Below are 20,613 nucleotides of genomic sequence, written 5' to 3'. Positions count from 1 at the left end.
ATAGGCAGTGTATTTGTATTCCTTCTCTGGAGACCTGATTCCCTTTATGTCTGGGTTAAGTGTAAGTTTGCGGAGGAAGGGTTCAAGGGTAAGTACAAAGAGAATAGGTGACAGGGGGCAACCCTGTCTTGTTCCGTTGTGGATAGGGAAGGCGTCTGACAGAGTGTCGTTGACCCTCACTTTAGCTGAGGGATTGCCGTATAACGATAGGATCAGCCCAATCATATTCTGTCCCAATCCTATGGATTGTAGAACTGCCGACATGTAGTCCCAGGACACTCCGTCAAATGCCTTCTTCGCGTCTAATGACAGGTAGAAGCCACCTTGTTTTGTTTGGGATATCAGATGGTGTAGGTTAATAGCTTTGATGGTGTTGTCCCTGGCTTCACGTCCAGGGACAAAGCCTACTTGATCTTGGGACACTATGGAAGGTAGGAGGTAGTAGCAATCTGTTGGCTAGTATCTTGGAGAATATTTTTATGTCCACATTTAATAGTGAAATTGGTCTGTAATTTCCTGTTTGAGAAGGGTCTTTGCCCTCTTTGGGGATGACCGCAATGTGGGCCTCCAACATCCCCTTTGTGAGTGGGTTTGATGGGGAGAGTGAGTCTTAAGAAAGGGGGTTTGGAGAGTGCTTGAGAATGTCTTGTAGTATACCGCGGGAAGACCGTCTGGACCCGGGCTCTTTCCGGGTTTAAGCTGTTTAACTGCCTGTTCCCATTCCATGGGAGAGATTGGTAAGTCAAGGGATGCTACTGATTCTTGGGGTATTTTCCCTGGGGAATATTGTTCTAGGAATGAGTCAATGTTTAGAGTTCTTTGGGGTGCTGGGGTCGAGTCTGGCGCAGAAGTACGTAGGTCGTAGAGGGAAGCATAATATGTTTCGAATTCCTTTGCTATATCCTCATTATGTGTGAGGGGTTTTCCCTTAGCAGAGTGTAACTGATGGATTGTGTTATTGGCTTTTTCCTTGCGTAAGGCCTGTGCGAGTAGGTGGCCACTCTTGTTCCCAAACTCGTAAAAGAGTTTGTGAGAGAAGATGAATCTTTTCTTTGAGATTATGGTGCAGCTCTTCCTTAATAAGTGTACGTATCTCCATTAGTTCGGAGTGAGTTTGTTGAGCTAGAGTATGTTTATGTAGTGTTTCAAGTTTCTTCAGTTTTGCAAATAAATTGGATAATGTAGCTTTCTTCGCCTTCTTGATTGATGCTGCTAGGGATATCATTTTACCTCGTATGACGCATTTGTGAGCCTCCCATTGTGTCTGGGGGGATGTGTCTGGGGTGTCATTTTCAATGAAATAGTACCTTAAGCAGGTACGGATTTATATCTTTTTTTATATCTAATGAACCATTCATATTATCAATGAAAGCAATGGCAAGATTCGTACCCAACCCCTAATTTCTGGATTTCTAGTACAGGATAGAACATATACCATTAGTCTGTTTGCTGACGACAATATTTTGATGTTGATTGATGTGAAGAATTCCCTGGCTTTGGTACATTTGGCCCTGAAGTTGTTTAATCAAGTTTCATATTATAAAGTCAATGACACCTAGGGGTTCTTTTATCTTTAAAAAGGAAACTGATGTCTAAATTTCCCTATGTGTGGAAACAAAATGGGATCAACTACTTTACAACTGCATTACCAACCTTTAAAACAATACTGTTACCCCAGTTAGTTTATTTATTTAGAACACTGCCCATTCCTGTACCCAACTATTTTTTCTTGTCTGCACAATCATTACTGGACCTCTACCTATGGCAAGGTAAAAGGACTAGGTGTGCGTTTAGCAAATTGGTTAAATAAAGGAAAACTGGAGGTGTTGGGCGTGTCTTAATCAAAGACTATTATTTTGCTGAATTTAGCTTCTAAATTCAATTCTGCTTATCTTGCATTAGACAGCATGGTTTCCCTTAGCTCCCCATACTCTTTGAATAGAACTAGAAAGCTACCAAGTACTGGGAAATAACCTATATAACTACTTAATAGCCAGCTGCTTTATTTTATCTAAGCCTACTCCTGTTTCTCCTACCATAGTGGCTACTTTATTGGCGTGGCATAATTTTTTGGATATGCCCTCCAAGAACCTAACATGAACTTCTCTCTCTCCCACAAAATTATCGCCCTATCTCGGTAATCAACAATGACTTAAATATTTGGGATGCCTTTTGGCTGATAGGCTTTCCTCCATCATTACTTTATTGATTTTCCCAGATCAAACGGGATTCATCACTACCAGACAGACTATTGATAATATCTGTTTGGCCTCTAACATCATACAGGATGCAGACCTCTTTTCCCAGAAAGTATTATTATTGAGTCTTGACATCCATAAGGCTTTTGACAGTGTATTATAGTCTTATGTGGAAATTATCCTTAAGAAATTTGGATTTCAGGGAGCTTTTGTGCATGGCTTCAGAGCTTTGTACAACAGCCCACGCATGCGTATAAAGTTTCCGGGCTGCAATTCGGACTACTTTACTCTTGGGCGTAGAATGAGGCAGGAATGTCCCCTCTCCTATTTGCATTGGCCATTGAACCCCTGGCTCGTTCTATCTGCCTAGACCCAAACACTAGAGGCTATGTGAGGGGTGACCAGGAGTTCAAGCTGAGCATGTACGCAGATGACGTTCTATTATTTTATCAGATCCCTTTGGTCTCTTTACCTAACTTGGTTTCTACACTACATACATTTCAAGACTTGTCGGATCTAGGGGTCAATCCCTCTAAATGTTCTGCACTCCCGATTAATTTCTCCCCAAGCTCGATTTCAGGCATTCAAACTAAAAAAATTTGTCTGGAGTGGTGAAACACTTTCATACTTGGGTATAAAACTAGCCCCATCCCTCCGCAAGATGTACCACTTTAATTACCCACAAGTGTTCTCCTGCATCAGGCAGCTACTGCATACATGGACTCCGTACCACATCTCCTTTTTGGGCAAGATCCAGGCAGTGACGATGTTGGTACTCCCAAAACAACTTTTTTTTTATTCTAGGGTCCTCTCGCCTGCATAGACAGTTGGTGTTTAGACCACAGGCCCTGGGCGGACTAGGGTTATCAAACTTATGGGTATATCATCCTTCAGCCAGATTGGTTCAACTGGCGCAGTGGCATGCCTCGCCATCCAATATCCCATGGCTTCCCTTTGAAAGAACCTCTATCAAGCCATAGGTAGTGGTAGGTAAATCGCTCCATATATGGTCTTGTATAAAACAAAATTTTCACTGATACCACCTAAACCCAGACTGGCATCCTTTTTAGGGGACCCTATTTTCCCTCCAGCTTTTACTTCCCCCCTGAGACTGGGCTGAGAATGACATAGTCACCTTGGACTCTCTAACTGGAGAACCTCCATTTTGCTCTTTCTCCTCCCTTCAACAAAATTATGCCCTCCCCAGAAAAGAATTCTATAAATATCTACAGATTAGACACTTCTTCTTCACTCACTTCTCCATGAAGACAGCTGGCATGGGTTCCACATTTGAGAGTATGTGCATGTCCTCTTCCAGAGATAAGGGTACAATCTCTATAATCTATTTATACCTTAATGAGAGGGATCTTCCTGCTAAATCATCAGCAATGTTGGGTTGGGAGGAGGAGACAGGCCAAGAAATTTTCCCTGAGGATTGGAGTGATATGATCACAACATAGATGCACTAAGTCTATTGCAATTAAGGAGACGGTAGTTAAGCTTCCTACCAGATGGTACTAAAAACCATTAGGGATGAGCCCGATGTTCGACTCGAACGTAAGTTCAAGTCGAACATCGGGTGTCCACCTGTTCTCCGAACAGCGAACATTATGGGGTGTTCGCGGCAAATTTGAAAGCCGCGGAACACCGTTAAAGTCTATGGGACATTAACATGAAAAACAAAAAGTGCTCATTCTAAAGGCTTGTATGCAATTTATTGCCATAAAAAAGTGTTTGGGGACCCGGATCCTGCCCCAGGGGACATGTATCAATGCAAAAAAAGGTTTTAAAATGGTGTTTTTTTTCAGGAGCAGTGATTTTAACCACTAGGCGTCCACGCTATAGCCGAAAGACGGCTACAGCGCGGACTCCAATTGCCAGGAGGGCGTCCCTGATGTCCTCCTGTTTACTTCCATGTTGCGCGCTCCCATGGGCGCGCATCGGGGAAGTTTTGTGCTGGCCGTGTCCCTTGGACACAGCCAGTCACAGATCGCTGAAAACGACCAATCATAGCGGCCGTTTTCAGCGCGATCGGCGGTGCCAATGGGAGACGATCTCATATGTAAACATATGAGATCATCTCTCATCACCGGCTCTTCCTTCTCACACAGAGACAGCGTGTGAGGAGGGAGAGCGAACCACTGCGGCGGTAAGTGAAAAGAAATAAAAAAAAACGAAAAAAAGTGTCCCCACTGCCATCTGTCCTGCCATCTGTCCCTGCCATCTGTCCTGCTATCTGTCCCTGCCATCTGTCCTGCCATCTGTCCCTGCCATCTGTCCCTGCCATCTGTCCTGTCATCTGCCCCTGCCATCTGTCCCTGCTGTCATGTCCCTGCCATCTGTCCCTGCTGTCATGTCCCTGCCATCTGTCCCCAGTGCCATCTGTCCCCAGTGCCACGTATAAGTGCCATCTGTCATTAGTGCCACATAGTGCCATCTGTCATCAGTGCCACCTGTCAGTGTCACGTGCCATCTGTCATCAGTGTCACGTGTCATCAGTGCCACGTATCAGTGCCATCTGTCATCAGTGTCATCAGTGCCACGTATCAGTGCCATCTGTCATTAGTGTCATCAGTGCCACGTATTAGTGCCATCTGTCATCAGTGCCACGTATTAGTGCCATCTGTCATCAGTGCCACGTATTAGTGCCATCTTTCATCAGTGCCACGTGTCATCAGTGCCACATATTAGTGCCATCTGTCATCAGTGCCATCTGTCATCAGCGCCACGTGTCATCAGTGCCACATATTAGTGCCATCTGTCATCAGTGTCATGTGTCATCAGTGCCACGTATTAGTGCCATCTGTCAGTGCCACGTATTAGTGCCATCTGTCATCAGTGCCACATATTAGTGCCATCTGTCATCAGTGCCATGTATTAGTGCCATCTGTCATCAGTGCCACATCAGTGTCAGTGCCACGTATCAGTGCCATCTGTCATCAGTGCCACATCAGTGCCACATATCAGTGCCATTTGTCATCAGTGCCACGTCAGTGTCACATGTCATTGTCCTGGTTCTCCAGGGCCTTCAAAAGTGTAATAGGTACTCAACAAATTAGATGTGTAATTTATGCTGCTAGAACACGTGATGGCGCTCCCTGCCTGTTGGGCCTCTCTATGTGGCCAGGCTGTGAAAAAGTCCCACACATGTGGTATCGTAATACTCAGGAGGAGTAGCAGAATGTATTTTGGGGTGTTATTTGTGGTATACACATGCCATGTGAGAGAAATAACCTATTACAATGACAATTTTGTGGGGAGGAAAAAAAAAATCTTCATTTTGCAAAGAATTGTGTGAAAAAATGACAACATCAAAAAGCTCACCATGCATCTTACTAAATACCTTGGAATGTCTACTTTCAAAAAAGGGGTCATTTGGGGGGGTATTTGTACTTTCCTGACTTGTTCGGGTCGCAAGAAATGAGATAGGCCGTCAGTGCATCAGATGTGATCAATTTTTTATGATTTGCACCATAACTTGTAGACTCTCTAACTTTCACACGGACCAAATAATATCCACTAATTTGGGTTATTTTTACCAAAGATATGTAGCATTATAAATTGTGGCCAAAATTTATGAAGAAAAATTACTAATTTGCAAAATTTTATCACAGAAATAAAGAAAAATGCGTTTTTTTTTCCAAATTTTCGGTCTTTTTTCATTTATAGCGCAAAAAATGAAAAACCCAGAGGTGATCAAATACCACCAAAAGAAAGCTCTATTTGTATGAAAAAAAGGACAAAAAATTAATTTGGGTACAGTATTACATGACTGAGTAATTGTCATTCAAAGTGTGAGAGCGCTGAAAGCTGAAAATTGGTCTGGTCACGAGGGGGGTTTAAGTGCACAGTTGTCAAGTGGTTAATAATGATTAAAGTGAAACAATACAAATTAAATATTCCTTTAAATATCATGCCTGAGTGGTGTCTGTAGTATGCCTGTAAAGTGGTGCAGTTTTCCCGTGTTTAAAACAATACCACAGCAAAATGACATTTCTAAAGCAAAAAAGGTAATTTAAAACTGATCGCGGCTAAAATGATTTGTCGGGTCTCGGCAATATAAATAAAACTCATTGAAAAAAATGCCATGGGTTCCCCCCCTCAGCCCATTACCAGGCCTTTTGGGTCTGGTATGAATATTAAGTGGAACCCCAAACTAAAAATTAAAAAAAATTGCATGGGGGTTCCCCCAAAATCCATACCTGGCCCTTCAGATCTGGAATGGATTTTAAGGTGAAACCTGCGCCAATTTTTTTTTTAAAAATGGCGTAGGGGTCCCCCCAAAATGCATACCAGACCCTGACACCATGTGATGTCAGAGGAAGGCAGGGTCGCCCGTTTACATCACCGAGTGGCCCCGCCCTCAGTCATATAACAGGTGACACTGAGAAGAAGCATCACTCAGTGGGAGCCGCCCATGGAGGTGGAGCTGTTGCCGCTTTTTTTTTTTTGGCTCATCGGGTGGCATGAGATGGATTTACATCATGGGACATTTTTATTTTTTAATCTTTTAATAAAGGACTTGTCCCAAAGTGTCTCTTGTCTTTTTTACTATTTTTGACACTTTTTTAATGAAATGGTAGGTGTACAATGTACCCGTTACCAATTCACATAGGTCGCTTTTTTGGCCCCCCTCTTTTCCTGCAGCCTGCCAGGTTGCATGCTTGGATAAGCATCTGGTATTGATTTTGGGGGGGACCCTACACCATTTTTTTTATTTTGGTGAACTGTTCCCCTTAATTTCAATACGAGACCTGAAGGGCCTGGTATGGATTTTTAGGGGACCCCCACGCAATTTATTTTAAATTTTTGGTTTGGGGTTCCCCTTAATATTCATACCAGACCCAAAGGGCCTGGTAATGAACTGGAGGTGGAACCTATGCTGGTTTTTTTAATGAGATTTATCTATATTGCCAAGACCCAACAATTCATTACAGCCGCAATCACTTTTTTCCTTTAGAAATGTCATTTTGCTGTGGTACTGTTGTAAACACGGGAAAACTGCACCACTTTACAGTCATACTATAGACTCTCCCCAGGCACAATATTTAAAGGAATATTTCTTTTTTATTGTTTCACTTTAAGCATTATTAAAATCAGTGCTCCCAAAAAAACTTCAATTTTTAAAACGTTTTTTTTTGCATTGATACATGTCCCCTGGGGCAGAACTCAGGTCCCTAAACACTTTTTATGACAATAACTTGCATATAAGCCTTTAAAATGAGCACTTTTGATTTTTCGTGTTTGTGTCCCATAGACTTTAACGGTGTTCACATGTTTGTCCAAATTTTTTGCCTATTTGCATGTTCTGGTGCGACCTGAACTGGGGGGTGTTCAGCTCAGCCTTATACACCATCTAAATTACATATTTTTTTCCCCTTGGTCCCAGAGATGTGTTTCAGAGGTTGTCCAGATAGGGGTACACACCTACATATTTTCTGGCGCTGTAGGGCAATTAAGTCTGTATGGCAAAGAGTATCTGCTAAAATTTCCCTAATTACGAGCATGCAACTGACCCTGACATATCAGATGTGCTTATTATTTGCGGAACTGCCAGAGGTCCCCCCTCCCAACCAAAAATTGTCCCACACCCTATTCAGCGCAATGCATTGGGCAATTGCGTTGCACAGGTGCACCCCTAAGGTTCCATGGGAACAGGTCTTAAGATTAATGGAGGCCATTCATCTCATGGAAAGGGTGCACCATACCATTATGGATACTTTGCCTGTATTCAATAGGAAGTGGGAGTCTTGGCCCAGTTATGGTTTAGTGGGTGCTTAAACATCTGGACAACAACATTCCGGCACTACTGTATGTTAGCACCAGATAACCTGGTGTTATTACTTTAGTTGTAGGTATTTTAATTTGGTTCTATGTTGCACTATTACATTGTGTGAGGTTCGCTATGATGGCCAATTTGTTAATAAAAGAAGGATTTAGTCGCTCACTAACTCCCATATAGGATGATGGCCAAAATTGTTGTATTTGTTTTCAACACTTTGGAAATATGTATGAGAGACTGTTAGATGATCTATGCAACATTGTTATGTATGTATTTCTTGTCCTCATAAAAAAACAATAAAAAACGTTGGTATTACAAAAAAATATCTTCAGGACTCTACAAGTAGAATATGGTATCTCTACCCTTGATCATTATAAATATTTGCAAATCTCATGTTTCCTACATAGTAATCCTTCCCCTACCATATCCCTACCTTGGCGCAAAGCCCAGCTTTAAAAATTGTCCAAAACCAACATAAAGTTAATCTCACTATTTTATAATAAACTTAACAATAAAAACGGAATTTACCAAATCCTCCTATATTATAGCATGAGAACACGTCTGAGAGGTGGCAAAAGGCATTGCACCACACATATGCAGCAACTAGATGTGTAAACTATGGCAACTAACCCAAACATTCCTACTACATTGTCATATCGTATTACCAAATTTTTACCACATACATCCTCTACCTGTTGGAGAAATTGTGGAGCCTTAGGCACATAATATCATATATCGTGGTCATGTCCTCATCTATCTTTCTTTTGGCCAACGATCTTTCATTTAATAACACAAGTGGTAGGATTAAAAATCCTAATTTCTGTGGTAATGGCTTTATTTTCACTGGACATAGATTTGGTCCCTCTAATTCTTAAAGGTTTAATGACCCATATTTTCTAGCAGCACATTTTTTTTTGTAATTCCTTTATTTAACCAACAGTTGCATTATACAAATTAAGGTATGAGTAAAGCTAGATACAATGATGTAAGTATGCTAGAAACACATATTAAATATCCATATCAACTTCAAAAGCAGCTCAACAGGTTCAGAGCATACACATTGGGACAAGCAGGTTCCAAGGCTTGCAGAATATTTCAAACTGGGAGAGCATAATGGTAAGTATTTCCAACGTTTCCAGTGTTACGACAGGTAGTGGGTCCAAATTGATGAAAGAAAAGTGCATTTATTTCATACACTGCAGTGGAAAGATACAACACACAGAAACCCAGCTCATGTGAGCCAAGTGAAAGAGGAAGTATCTCTGTCTTACAAGCATCAAGTTAAACAATTTATAATCATGAATATGCATAAGATTTAGGTGTGTTCTAGGCTGTAATTGAGGTGTGATCATATAGTTAGTCCAATTAGAGTCCATTTACATAGTAGGTGAGGTTGAAAAAAGACACAAGTCCATCAAGTCCAACCCATGTGTGTGATTATATGTCAGTATTACATTGTATATCCCTGTATGTTGCGGTCGTTCAGGTGCTTATCCAGTAGTTTCTTGAAACTATCGATGCTTCCCGCTGAGACCACCGCCTGTGGAAGGGAATTCCACATCCTTGCTGCTCTTACAGTAAAGAACCCTCTACGTAATTTAAGGTTAAACCTCTTTTCTTCTAATTTTAATGAGTGGCCGCGAGTCTTGTTAAACTCCCTTCTGCGAAAAAGTTTTATCCCTATTGTGGGGTCACCAGTATGGTATTTGTATATTGAAATCATATCCCCTCTCAAGCGTCTTTTCTCCAGAGAGAATAAGTTCAGTGCTCACAACCTTTCCTCATAACTAATATCCTCCAGACCCTTTATTAGCTTTGTTGCCCTTCTTTGTACTCTCTCCATTTCCAGTACATCCTTCCTGAGAACCGGTGCCCAGAACTGGACAGCATACTCTAGTTGCGGCCGGTCCAGAGTCTTGTAGATCGGGAGAATTATCATTTTATCTCTGGAGTTGATCCCCTTTTTAATGCATGCCAATATTCTGTTTGCTTTGTTAGCAGCAGCTTGACATTGCATGCCATTGCTGAGCCTATCATCTACTAGGACTCCCAGGTCCTTTTTCATCCTAGATTCCCCCAGAGGTCCCCCCCCCAGTGTATAGATTGCATTCATATTTTTACCACCCAAATGCATTATTTTACATTTTTCTACATTGAATCTCATTTGCCATGTAGTTGCCCACCCCATTAATTTGTTCAGATCTTTCAGTTTTCTTCTTAATAGTGTAGCGGATTGCAGCACTTGACAGTGTCTGCATGGGTTTTTTCACCCCCCTCTTTCCCTCTCTTTCACTGATTGAGTCTAATGTAATATGAGCTGACACACACAAAGCTGTTAATTCTGTAGCCTCCCTTGTGCCCCTATTGGCAGGAAGAAAAAAGACAATTAAAGGCACAGTTACATCAGCCATTCGGAGAGACTGTACTGAACTGCAGGAAGCAGCTGCAATGGATTCTGGGACATGCAGTTCCCTCACAAAATGGCCCCATAGACTTGTATACAGAGAGAAACTACAAAGCCCTGGATGCGCTGCAGAAAAAGGAGCTGAGAACTCCATTTTGTGTCCCGAGGGAAGGTCAGTCACGAGGAGGCAGTGAAAGAGATCAGATCTGAAGGAGAGATGCTGACTTTCAGATGATCTTGCTGCACGATTCAGGCATCAACCACGAGTCAGGACGTCCAGTCTGAGAGGGGGGATCCAAGGTGATAATCGAGGAGCACCGATGGTGAAGCATTTTGTCAGGGCTGGGCTCAGCCCTTCCCTCTCAAAGCTGGCCACTCAGCTGTCGGCTAAATGCCAGCTCCTTTATTTCCACAGTGACTCACCTGTTGATGATATCCTGTTCGTCAGTCCTGCCTACTTAAGCTGTTCAGCCCAAATGATCTCTGCCTTCGCCTTGGTCACATCTCTAGAGATGCTCTCCTGTGTTCCTGTTAAAGACTTGCTTGGCTGACATTACTTCTGGCTCCAAATCCAGCTTGCTGTTCTACTACGTTGTTCTCTGGCTCCCTGACATTTTGGCTTGTCTGACTATCCATTCCGGTTCCTGAACTCTGGCTATGTTTTGACAAAGTTTACTCTGTTTACCTTTTTATTATTATTATTAAACAAGTATGATTTAACTGTACTTCTGTCTCAGTCTGATTCATGGTTTCTGACAGTAGGCGAAGGCCATGAATTCAGAAGATGCAGTCAATCCACTTGTTGGTAATATTTTTTCCAGATTGGATGAGCAGGATCACCACATGGATCAGTTTACCATGGTGTTACAAACGCTCCTGAGTCGCACAGCTCACCTGGACTCTCCCTCTGTGGCTGCTGACCTCAAGTATTACCAATATAAGAGTTAAGTCCGCTCTGCTTCCCCAAGAATTATGTGGGTGATCAAGTCCAATGTAGAGGGTTTCTCAACCAGGTTGAGATATACTTTGAGATTGTGCCCCAAGCGTTTCTTACGGACAGAAGCAAAGTAGGTTTTGTGATATCTTTGCTTTCTGAGAGAGCCTTGGCCTGGGCAAACCCTCTATGGGAGACACAAAAACCTGTCATCTTGAGTTACCCAGAGTTTGTGGCTTCTTTAAAAGGGTATTTGACGTTCCTGCACACTCCACTTCTGCTGCCAAGTGCCTCATGTCCATCAGAGTAGGAGAACTGTTGCCAATTACTTCATTGAATTCTGTCCTCTGGCAGCAGAGGTTGCTTGAAACAATGAGGCCCTTATGGCTGGTTTTTCTCATGGTCTCTCAGATACCACCAAGGATGAGATAGCAGCCCGAGATATACCCACTGAGCTGGAAAAGTTGATCACGTTTGCCATCCTCATTGACTCCAGTCTCAGAGAAAGACTTCCTTTTAAGGAGCGCTTGTGGAAGCCTCCTGTACATTTGTCTCTGAACTTTGCAGTCCCACCCTTGCCTCCCTCAAATCCCATGCCTCCTGGTACCGATTCTGTCTGTGAAGATGAACCCATGCACTCAGGCTTCACGCCTCTCTCTGCGGATAAGAGAACCCTTAGGAGAAGGGAGAGATTGTTCCTTTATTGTGGCCAGGCAGGTCACTTTCTGTAGTCTTGTCCTACCCATCCAGGGAATGCCCGAACCTTGAGGTCCTGTCACGGACAGACCTTGGGGGGCATTGTTTCTTCCCCAGTTATCCAGAAGGATAAGCCCCTGGTTTTGGTTACAATTTCTTGGGCTGAGTCGTCCATTGAGATACAGGCTCTAATTGACTCTTGGGCTGCAGGCCTGTTCATTGGTGCTGCCTTTGTTTTAAAGCACTCAATTCCGCTGCAGCTGCCTGACACTCCACTTGCCATTGAGGCTCTTGATGGGAGACCTCTACAGCCTGCCCATGTGACTCTTGAGACTGTTCTGTTGTCCATGGCTGTAGGGGCTCTTCACCATGAGATAATCCAATTCCAAGTTATTTCCTCACCTAAGTCTCCGCTGGTTATTGGTTATCCTTGGTTACAGAGGCACAACCCCTCTTTTGATTGGTTCCATGCTGAGGTTCTCTCCTGGTCACCATAATGCAATAAGACATGCTTCCAGAAGGTAGCCAAGGTCCTGTGCACCTCTTCACTCTCCTCCCTGCCGGAGGAGCACTGCGATTTTAGCGATGACAAAGGTCAAGCTTGTAGGTTGCCTCAAAACCCGACGTATGATTGCGCAATTGACCTTCAACCTGGTGCCATACCCTCTCGTGGCCGGGTTTACCCTTTGTCCGTCTTGGAGGATAGGGCCATGGAAGAGTATGTTGCAGACGCACTTTCTCGAGGTTTCATCTGCAAAACCTCATCTCCTGCTGGTGCTGGTTTCTTCTTTGTGAAGAAGAAGAGTGGTGAACTGAGACCTTATATTGATTATAGGGGTCTCAATAATTTCACGATTAAGAATGCTTATCCCATTCCATTGATTACGGAGTTATTTGACCACCTCAAAGTAACCAGAACAGACCATTATGAGTACCTCATAATGCCTTTTGGCCTTTGAAATGCCCCGGCAGTTTCCCAGATATTTATTAACGATGTCCTCTGAGATTAGTTGCAGTTATGTGTGGTGGTTTATCTCGACGATATCCTCATATTTTCCAAGTTCCTGGAGAGCCACCACACAGATCTCTGTTGTGTGCTTCAGAAACTAAGAAAAAACAATCTCTATTGTAAATTGGAGAAGTGTGAATTCCATCGTGAACAGGTTAAGTTCCTGGGTTATGTCATTTCCATTGCTGGTTTTTCAATAGACCCAGAGAAACATTCAGCAGTCCTACAGTGGCCCCGACCCATGGGTTTACATCCTCTGCATCGTTTTCTTGGCTTTGCCAACTATTATCAGAAGTTTATTCATAACTTCTTGTCTCTTGTCAAGCCCCTGACTGATATGACGAGAAAGGATGATAACCCACAGAGTTGGTCTCCGGAGTCCATTAACGCCTTTGAGAGTCTCACAGGGCTGCCTTTGTTTCTGCTCCTGTGTTGGCACATCCTGATCCTACGTTACCTTTTATCCTTGAGGTTGATGCTTCCGAGACTGGAGTGGGCGCCCTTCTGTCTCAACGTCCTACCTCTGAGAGCGCTATGCATCCTTGTGGCTACTTTTCCAAGAAATTGTCAACTGCGGACTGCAATTACGAGATTGGTGACAGAGAGCTGTTAGCAAACATTTTAGCCCTGAAAGAATGGAGTCATCTCCTCGAAGATACCACTGTGCCGGTTCTCATTCTTACTGACTATAATAATCTCACATTCTTGTCTGAGGCTACCCACCTCTCTCCCAGAGGGGTGCGATGGGCTCTTTTCTTGTCTAGTTTTAATTACATTGTCTCATTCTTAAGAATGCAAGGGCTGACGCTTTGTCACAACAATTTTCCTCCACTTCCAAGATGGAGTTGGTTCCAGTTCCTGTGATTCCTCCTGATCGTATTCTCGCTACGATTCGCACCAGTCTCGCTTCTCCTTTGGGTGACAAAATTCTTGCTGCTCAGGTCCATGGTCCTCCTGAGAAACCTTGTGACCTCTGCTTTGTCCCAGAGAGTCTCCGTACTGCCGTGCTCCAGACTTACCATTCTCCCAAGGCTGCTGTCCACCCTGGGAAGAATCAACTCTTTTGGGCCATTTCCCAACAATTCTGGTGGCCTAGTCTACGTGCTGATGTAACTGTCTTCGTAGCTGCCTTTTCCGTGTGTGCACAGTAAGACTCCATGACACCTTCCAGTGGGCCTCCTACAACCCACACCCAAGGGAGAGATGCCCTGGACCCACCTGTCTATGGATTTCATTGTGGAGTTACCCAACTCCCAGGGCAACACAGTTATCCCTATATGGTTGACCGGTTCTCGAAAATGTCCCATTGTATTCCACTTAAGTAGTTACCCATGTCTAAAAACCTGGCTTCCATTTTTGCTTGGGAGATCTTTTGCTTAAATGGGCAACCCAAGGTGATTGTCTCGGACAGGGGTAGTCAGTTTGTGTCCCGGTTCTGTCGAGCCTTTTGTGCACAGTTGGGAATTCAGCTTGCTTTCTCCTCTGCGAATCACCCGCAGTCTAATGGGGCCGCAGAACGTGCCAATCAGTCCTTGGAGCAATTCCTACATTGCTATATTTCTGACCATCTTAACAACTGGTCAGACCTCTTACCATGGGTGGAGTTTGCTCACAATAGTGCCTTGAATTCTGCTTCCCGATTGTCCCCGTTTATGGCGAACTATGGTTTCCAACCTTCCATGTTGCCTGACTTGTTTTTTCTGCAGAGTATTCCTGCTTTAAGGAACATCTCTGTGGTCTTTGTTCCACTTGGGCAAAAATCCAGGAGGCTTTGCGACATGCTAATGATAGGTACAGACTCCATGCTGACTGCAGACGCCTGCCTGCGCCTTCCTACCAGGTTTGGGACAGGGTCTGGCTGTCATCTTGCAACCCCCGACTTTGTGTTCCCTCTCTGAAGTTTGCACCTCAGTTTATTGTGTCTTTCCGTATACTTCACAGGATTAAACCAGTGGCTTACTCATTAGACCTTCCTTCTAATATGCGTATCTCAAATGTATTTCAAGTCTCCTTATTAAAACCTTTGGTCTGCAGCTGGTTTACCACCTCAGTGCCTTATCCTCACATTGTACAGGTTGAGAACCATGAGGAGTATGAAGTACAGTCCATTGTTGACTCCTTTAGGTTCCATGGAATTGGCATTGGAAAGGGTACAGTCCGGACGAAGGCTCTTGGGTCTCATCCTCGGACGTACATCCTCCTCCGTGATTTCCATAGACGTTTTCCTGTCAAGGATGGTGGTCCTCTGAGGGGGAGGGATCATTGAAGAGGGGGTACTGTCAGGGCTGGGCTCAGCCCTTCCTTCTCAAAGCTGGCCGCTCAGCTGTCGGCTAATTGCCAGCTCCTTTATCTCCACAGTGATTCTCCTGTTGATGATATCTTGCTCGTCAGTCCTGCCTACTTAAGCCATCCAGCCCAGATGATCTCTGCCTGGCTATGTTTTGACTATGTTTACTCTGTTTACCATTATTATTATTATTATTATTATTATTATTAAACAAATGTAATTTAACTGTAATTCTGTCTCAGTCTGATTCATGGTTTCTGACACTTTCCAGTGTGTGGTGAACGGCCGGGTCACCGGGAAAGCCTGCCTGTTCCAGGATGATCGTTTGGGCCTTGATCTCAGGATTGGGTGAGGGGGCATTTGTGCCCATCTGCAGGAAACAGGGACACTGCAACACAGAAGCAGTTACATGAACAATGTATACATACATCATTGCTGGTAGACATCTTGTTGACACTTGTAATACTACAGGAATAAAGGATAAGGCTGTCTATTTCTGGGACACTGTATATAGACATCATTGTCCTCTCACCTTGATGATGAAGGCCCAGCCTGTTTCACTTTATAATCTGGCCAGTTGTGTTGTTTAGACCTGCTGTTCAGGAGCTAAGTGCACCAACGAAAGTGGCTAGCCGAAGACACCAAATCTTATCTTTGCTTCAAAAAGGACTGCAGCTACTAGTGTCATATGGCTCCGCACACACATATTCAGGGCTCTGTATATGCATCATTGGGTGTGTGGGATAGTTTATCTAAGAAGTTAAGCTATTACCTGTTGACTTGTGTACAGTGTTTAAAGTTGGGCCTGTGGTGTCAGGGGACAGGAGAGAGACATCTGACACAAAGGGAATCATTCCTCTGCTCTCCTCCTGTCTGGATTCAAAGAGCCAACCTGAGTAAAGGTAACCAATCCAATTTAAAGTGTTATATTGTGCTTTATTCGCCATCCACAGTATCTCACAAAAGTGAGTACACCCCCCACATGTTTGTAAATATTTTATGATATCTTTTCATGTGACAACACTGAAGAAATTACACTTTGCTACAATGTAAAGTAGTGAGTGTACAGCTTGTATAACAGTGTAAATGTGCTGTCCCCTCAAAATAACTCAACACACATAAATTAATGTCTAAACCGCTGGCAACAAAAGTGAGTATACCCCTAAGTGAGAATGTCTAAATTGGGCCCAATTAGCCATTTTCCCTCCCCTGAGTCATGTGAATCATTAGTGTTACAAGGAATGTGAATGGGGAGCAGGTGTGTTAAATTTGGTGTTATCGCTCTCACTCTCTCATACTGGTCACTGGAAGTTCAACATGGCACCTCATGGCGAAGAACTCTCTGAGGATCTTAAAAAAACAATTGTTGCTCTACATAAAGATGGCCTAGGCTATAAGAAGATTAAAAAGCTAATAGGGATATATTCAGCGCTGACTAACTAATGGACAAATCAAAAAGGATAAATGCAAGCAAACACTAAGGTAAATTCAACAACACCTCAAATACATAAAAAGAGAGCAAACAGTGCTGCGCAAATATAAATGTCCTTGAAATAACAGATGTAACAGATGAAGTGAGGAAATGAGACCAACAGTGGACACTCAAGACGACAGGGGATATATCTATAGTGATAGTGATCCCTTCACCGCACATGGATGGCCCCTCACCTGAAAAATTCGACCTGAAACAGGTCACACAGCATATACACCATACAATGGGTAAACCGATCCAAGTGGTAGTAGCCTTGTTAATCAGCATTCAGCACTCATCGGGTCAAGGGGATGTTGTATATGTAAATAAAAATAGCATATATAGTGCTCTCTGTATATACATTTATTCAATAAAAGGGTAAAAAGATGCACTTACAAAGACCAGCACTCAGATCCGAGTGCCGGCTAAACGGCGTGTGATCGTAACACAGGCTGATGACCGCGGGTGACGTCATGCGCTCCTGGCCCCCGTACGCGTTACGTCCGTGGCAATCTATAAGAAGACCCTGAAACTGAGCTGCAGCATGGTGGCCAAGACCGTACAGCGGTTTAACAGGACAGGTTCCACTCAGAACAGGCCTCTCCATGGTAGACCAAAGAAGTTGAGTGCACATGCTCAGCATCATATCCAAAGGTTGTCTTTGGGAAATAGATGTATGAGTGCTGCCAGCATTGCTGCAGAGGTTGAAGGGGTGGGGGGTCAGCCTGTCAGTGCTCAGACCATACGCCACACACTGCATCAAATTGGTCTGCATGGCTGTCATCCCAGAAGGAAGCCTTTTCTAAAGATGAAGCACAAAAAAGCCCACAAACAGTTTGCTGAAGACAAGTAGACTAAGGACATGGATTACTGGAACCATGTCCTGTGGTCTGATGAGACCAAGATAAACTTATTTGGTTCAGATGGTGTCAAGAGTGTGTGGCGGCAACCAGGGAAGGAGTACAAATACAAGTGTGTCTTGACTTCAGTCACACATGGGGGTGGGAGTGTCATGGTCTAAGGCTGTATGAGTGCTGCGTGCACTAGGGAGCTATAGTTCTTTGAGGGAACCATGAATGTCAACATGTACTGTGAAATATTGAAGCAGATCATGATCCCCTCCCTTCAGAGACTGGGCCGCAGAGCAGTATTCCAACGACCCCATATACACCTCCAAGACAACCACTGCCTTGCTAAAGAAGCTGAGGGTAAAGGTGATGGACTGGCCAAGTATGTCTCCAGACCTAAACCCTATTGAGCATCTGTGAGGCATCCTCAAATGGAAGGTGGAGGAGCTCAAGGTCTCTAACATCCACTAGCTCCATGATGTTGTCATGGAGGAGTGGAAGAGGACTCCAGTGGCAACCTGTGAAGCTCTGGTGAACTCCATGTCCAAGAGGGTTAAGGCAGTGCTGGAAAATAACGGTGGCCACACAAAATATTGACACTTTGGGCCCAATTTGGACATTTTCACTTAGGGTTGTACTCACTTTTGTTGCCAGTGGTTTAGACATTAATGGCTGCGTGTTGAGCTATTTTGAGGGGACAGCAAATTTACACTGTTATACAAGCTGTACACTCACTACTTTACATTGTAGCAAAGTGTCATTTCTTCAGTGTTGTCACATGAAAAGATAGAATAAAATATTTTGAGAAATTTACACACAGGACAAAATAGAAAAAAGGGACACTCCTATAGCCACATCCAAATAAACTGTATGTCATAAAAGGAAAAAAAGGGGGTCAACAAGGACACCCTGGGCGGACTTTAGAGGCACAACAAACCTGAGAAAGTATAGTCAGAATAACAATATAATCAATTTTATTAAATATAAATACATACAGTACAAAGACATTGACAAAAAGTAATAAAAATAATCTAAATAGAAATATACATGATACAATACATCTGAGCATTTCGATGATTTTTACTACTTTTTGTCAATGTCTTTGTACTGTATGTATTTATATTTAATAAAATTGATTATATTGTTATTCTGACTATACTTTCTCGGGTTTGTTGTGCCTCTAAAGTCCACCCAGGGTGTCCTTATTGACCCCCCTTTTTTTCTTTTTATATATACACACACACATAAGCCTATAGAAAAACCCCTAACGTAATAATGCAACCCTGTACGATAAAAAATGAGGAATATCGAGGATCAGAAAGAATCCCCTGGCAGCCAATATGATTCTATAATAGAACAACATCTACCATATATGGTCAGGTACATATGAACAACAAGGAAACTACAAAGGAGGGTTTTCCTAGCTGAATGTGTACATGCAGAAGAGGAGAGCAATAGAAAGGGGAAAGGGATAGGAAAAAATGGATTGAAACAGAGTAAAGGAAACACATACAAAGAAAAAAAAAGACAAGGATTTGGAGAGCCAAAAGAACCAGGAAAATAGATTCTCTCACCCAGGGCCTTGCAACAGTTCTAGAAAAATCAGTCATGTTGCGACACCTCCTGCAGATAGGCATCAGTGAAAACAAAGTGTTGCATGGTCTCCAGGTGTCACGGAAGGACTCCTCTCGATTGTGTAAGGTAGATGTAAGGTCCTCCATGTCCCTAAGTTTGTTATTTTTAGAGAACCAAAGAGACCTTGAGGGTGGGTGCACAGACCTCCAACACAAGGGAATGCACACCTTTGCTGCATTTAAAGCTGGATGGTAACTGAGTCTTTTATTTTTAGTTCCAAAAAATGTGCAACATGGTACCTTGCCAAACGTTGTACCACCAGCACATATCAGGCACTTGCAGGAAGATACAGTATAAGGTCATGGGTACCCTGTACCCCCTTGTCAAAATCTTATAACCGGTTTCTTCGTAGCTATGAAGCATTTCTGCGCAAAATGGAGGATTTTTTCCTTTTGTGAGTCGGTAAATTGCATAGCAAGGTCGGATTCACACCATGAGAGGAAGGTAGGAGAAAAATCAGATGCCGGTTGGATCAAGGCAGTGTAAATAATAGAGAGGCTGTGACAGTAAATTGAAATAAAGGGGTTGGGAACCTGGTTCCCAGCCAGGTGCTCACCAAGAAAACTGGGGGGGGCGGTTGGACTATCTCGGTACAGTACAATAAAATTCACATATATGAACAATTATGTAAAAAAGTATACAAAGCTTTATTGATACAAAATATATAACACAATTCGCAATAATCAATTAAAATAGGTGACGGTCCATGTATTTATCACCAAAATAATACTCCCCTGATGGGGAAAGATCACAGTGGGATAGTTGGTCATGTACATTGTTTCTACTAGTTTTGCGGACTCAGCAGCTTTATCAGGAAAGTATCTGTGATTTAATTAGTACATAATCAAAAACAACACATTTAATCACATACAGAAAAAGACATTGTTTCAAGATAAATGAATTAGAACATATACAATTATTATATAGGGTCAGGTACAGGACCGCTTACCCAAATCCCCATGTTCACAGGGCATAGAGTGTCACCAGTAAGGGTCCCCCCCCCCAGTTTTCTTGGTGAGCACCTGGCTGGGAACCAGGCTCCCAACCCCTTTATTTCATGGTATCCAAAGTGAAAATCCAATACTTTTCCTGATGACACAGCCTTTTGAAACGTTCTGCTGGGAAAAATTTATCTGGAATTGATTCAAGGACCCAAACTTTTAGATCCTTGGATGATTGCTTATGATATTCCAGAAAGTGACGGGGGACACTATGTTTAGGGAGACCAGCATCGACAAATCTGCGAAGCTAGACAGTAAACCACAAACATAGAAGAACAGTTAAGGTTATTTTTGACCATGCTGAATATGAGCACAAGTAGGATTTCTTACACTGAAACATGCCCACCA

This window comes from Aquarana catesbeiana, linkage group LG11 (genome assembly GCF_042186555.1).
Source record: "Aquarana catesbeiana isolate 2022-GZ linkage group LG11, ASM4218655v1, whole genome shotgun sequence".
NCBI classification, from domain to species: Eukaryota; Metazoa; Chordata; class Amphibia; order Anura; family Ranidae; genus Aquarana; species Aquarana catesbeiana.
This window is presented reverse-complemented; position numbering follows the sequence as displayed.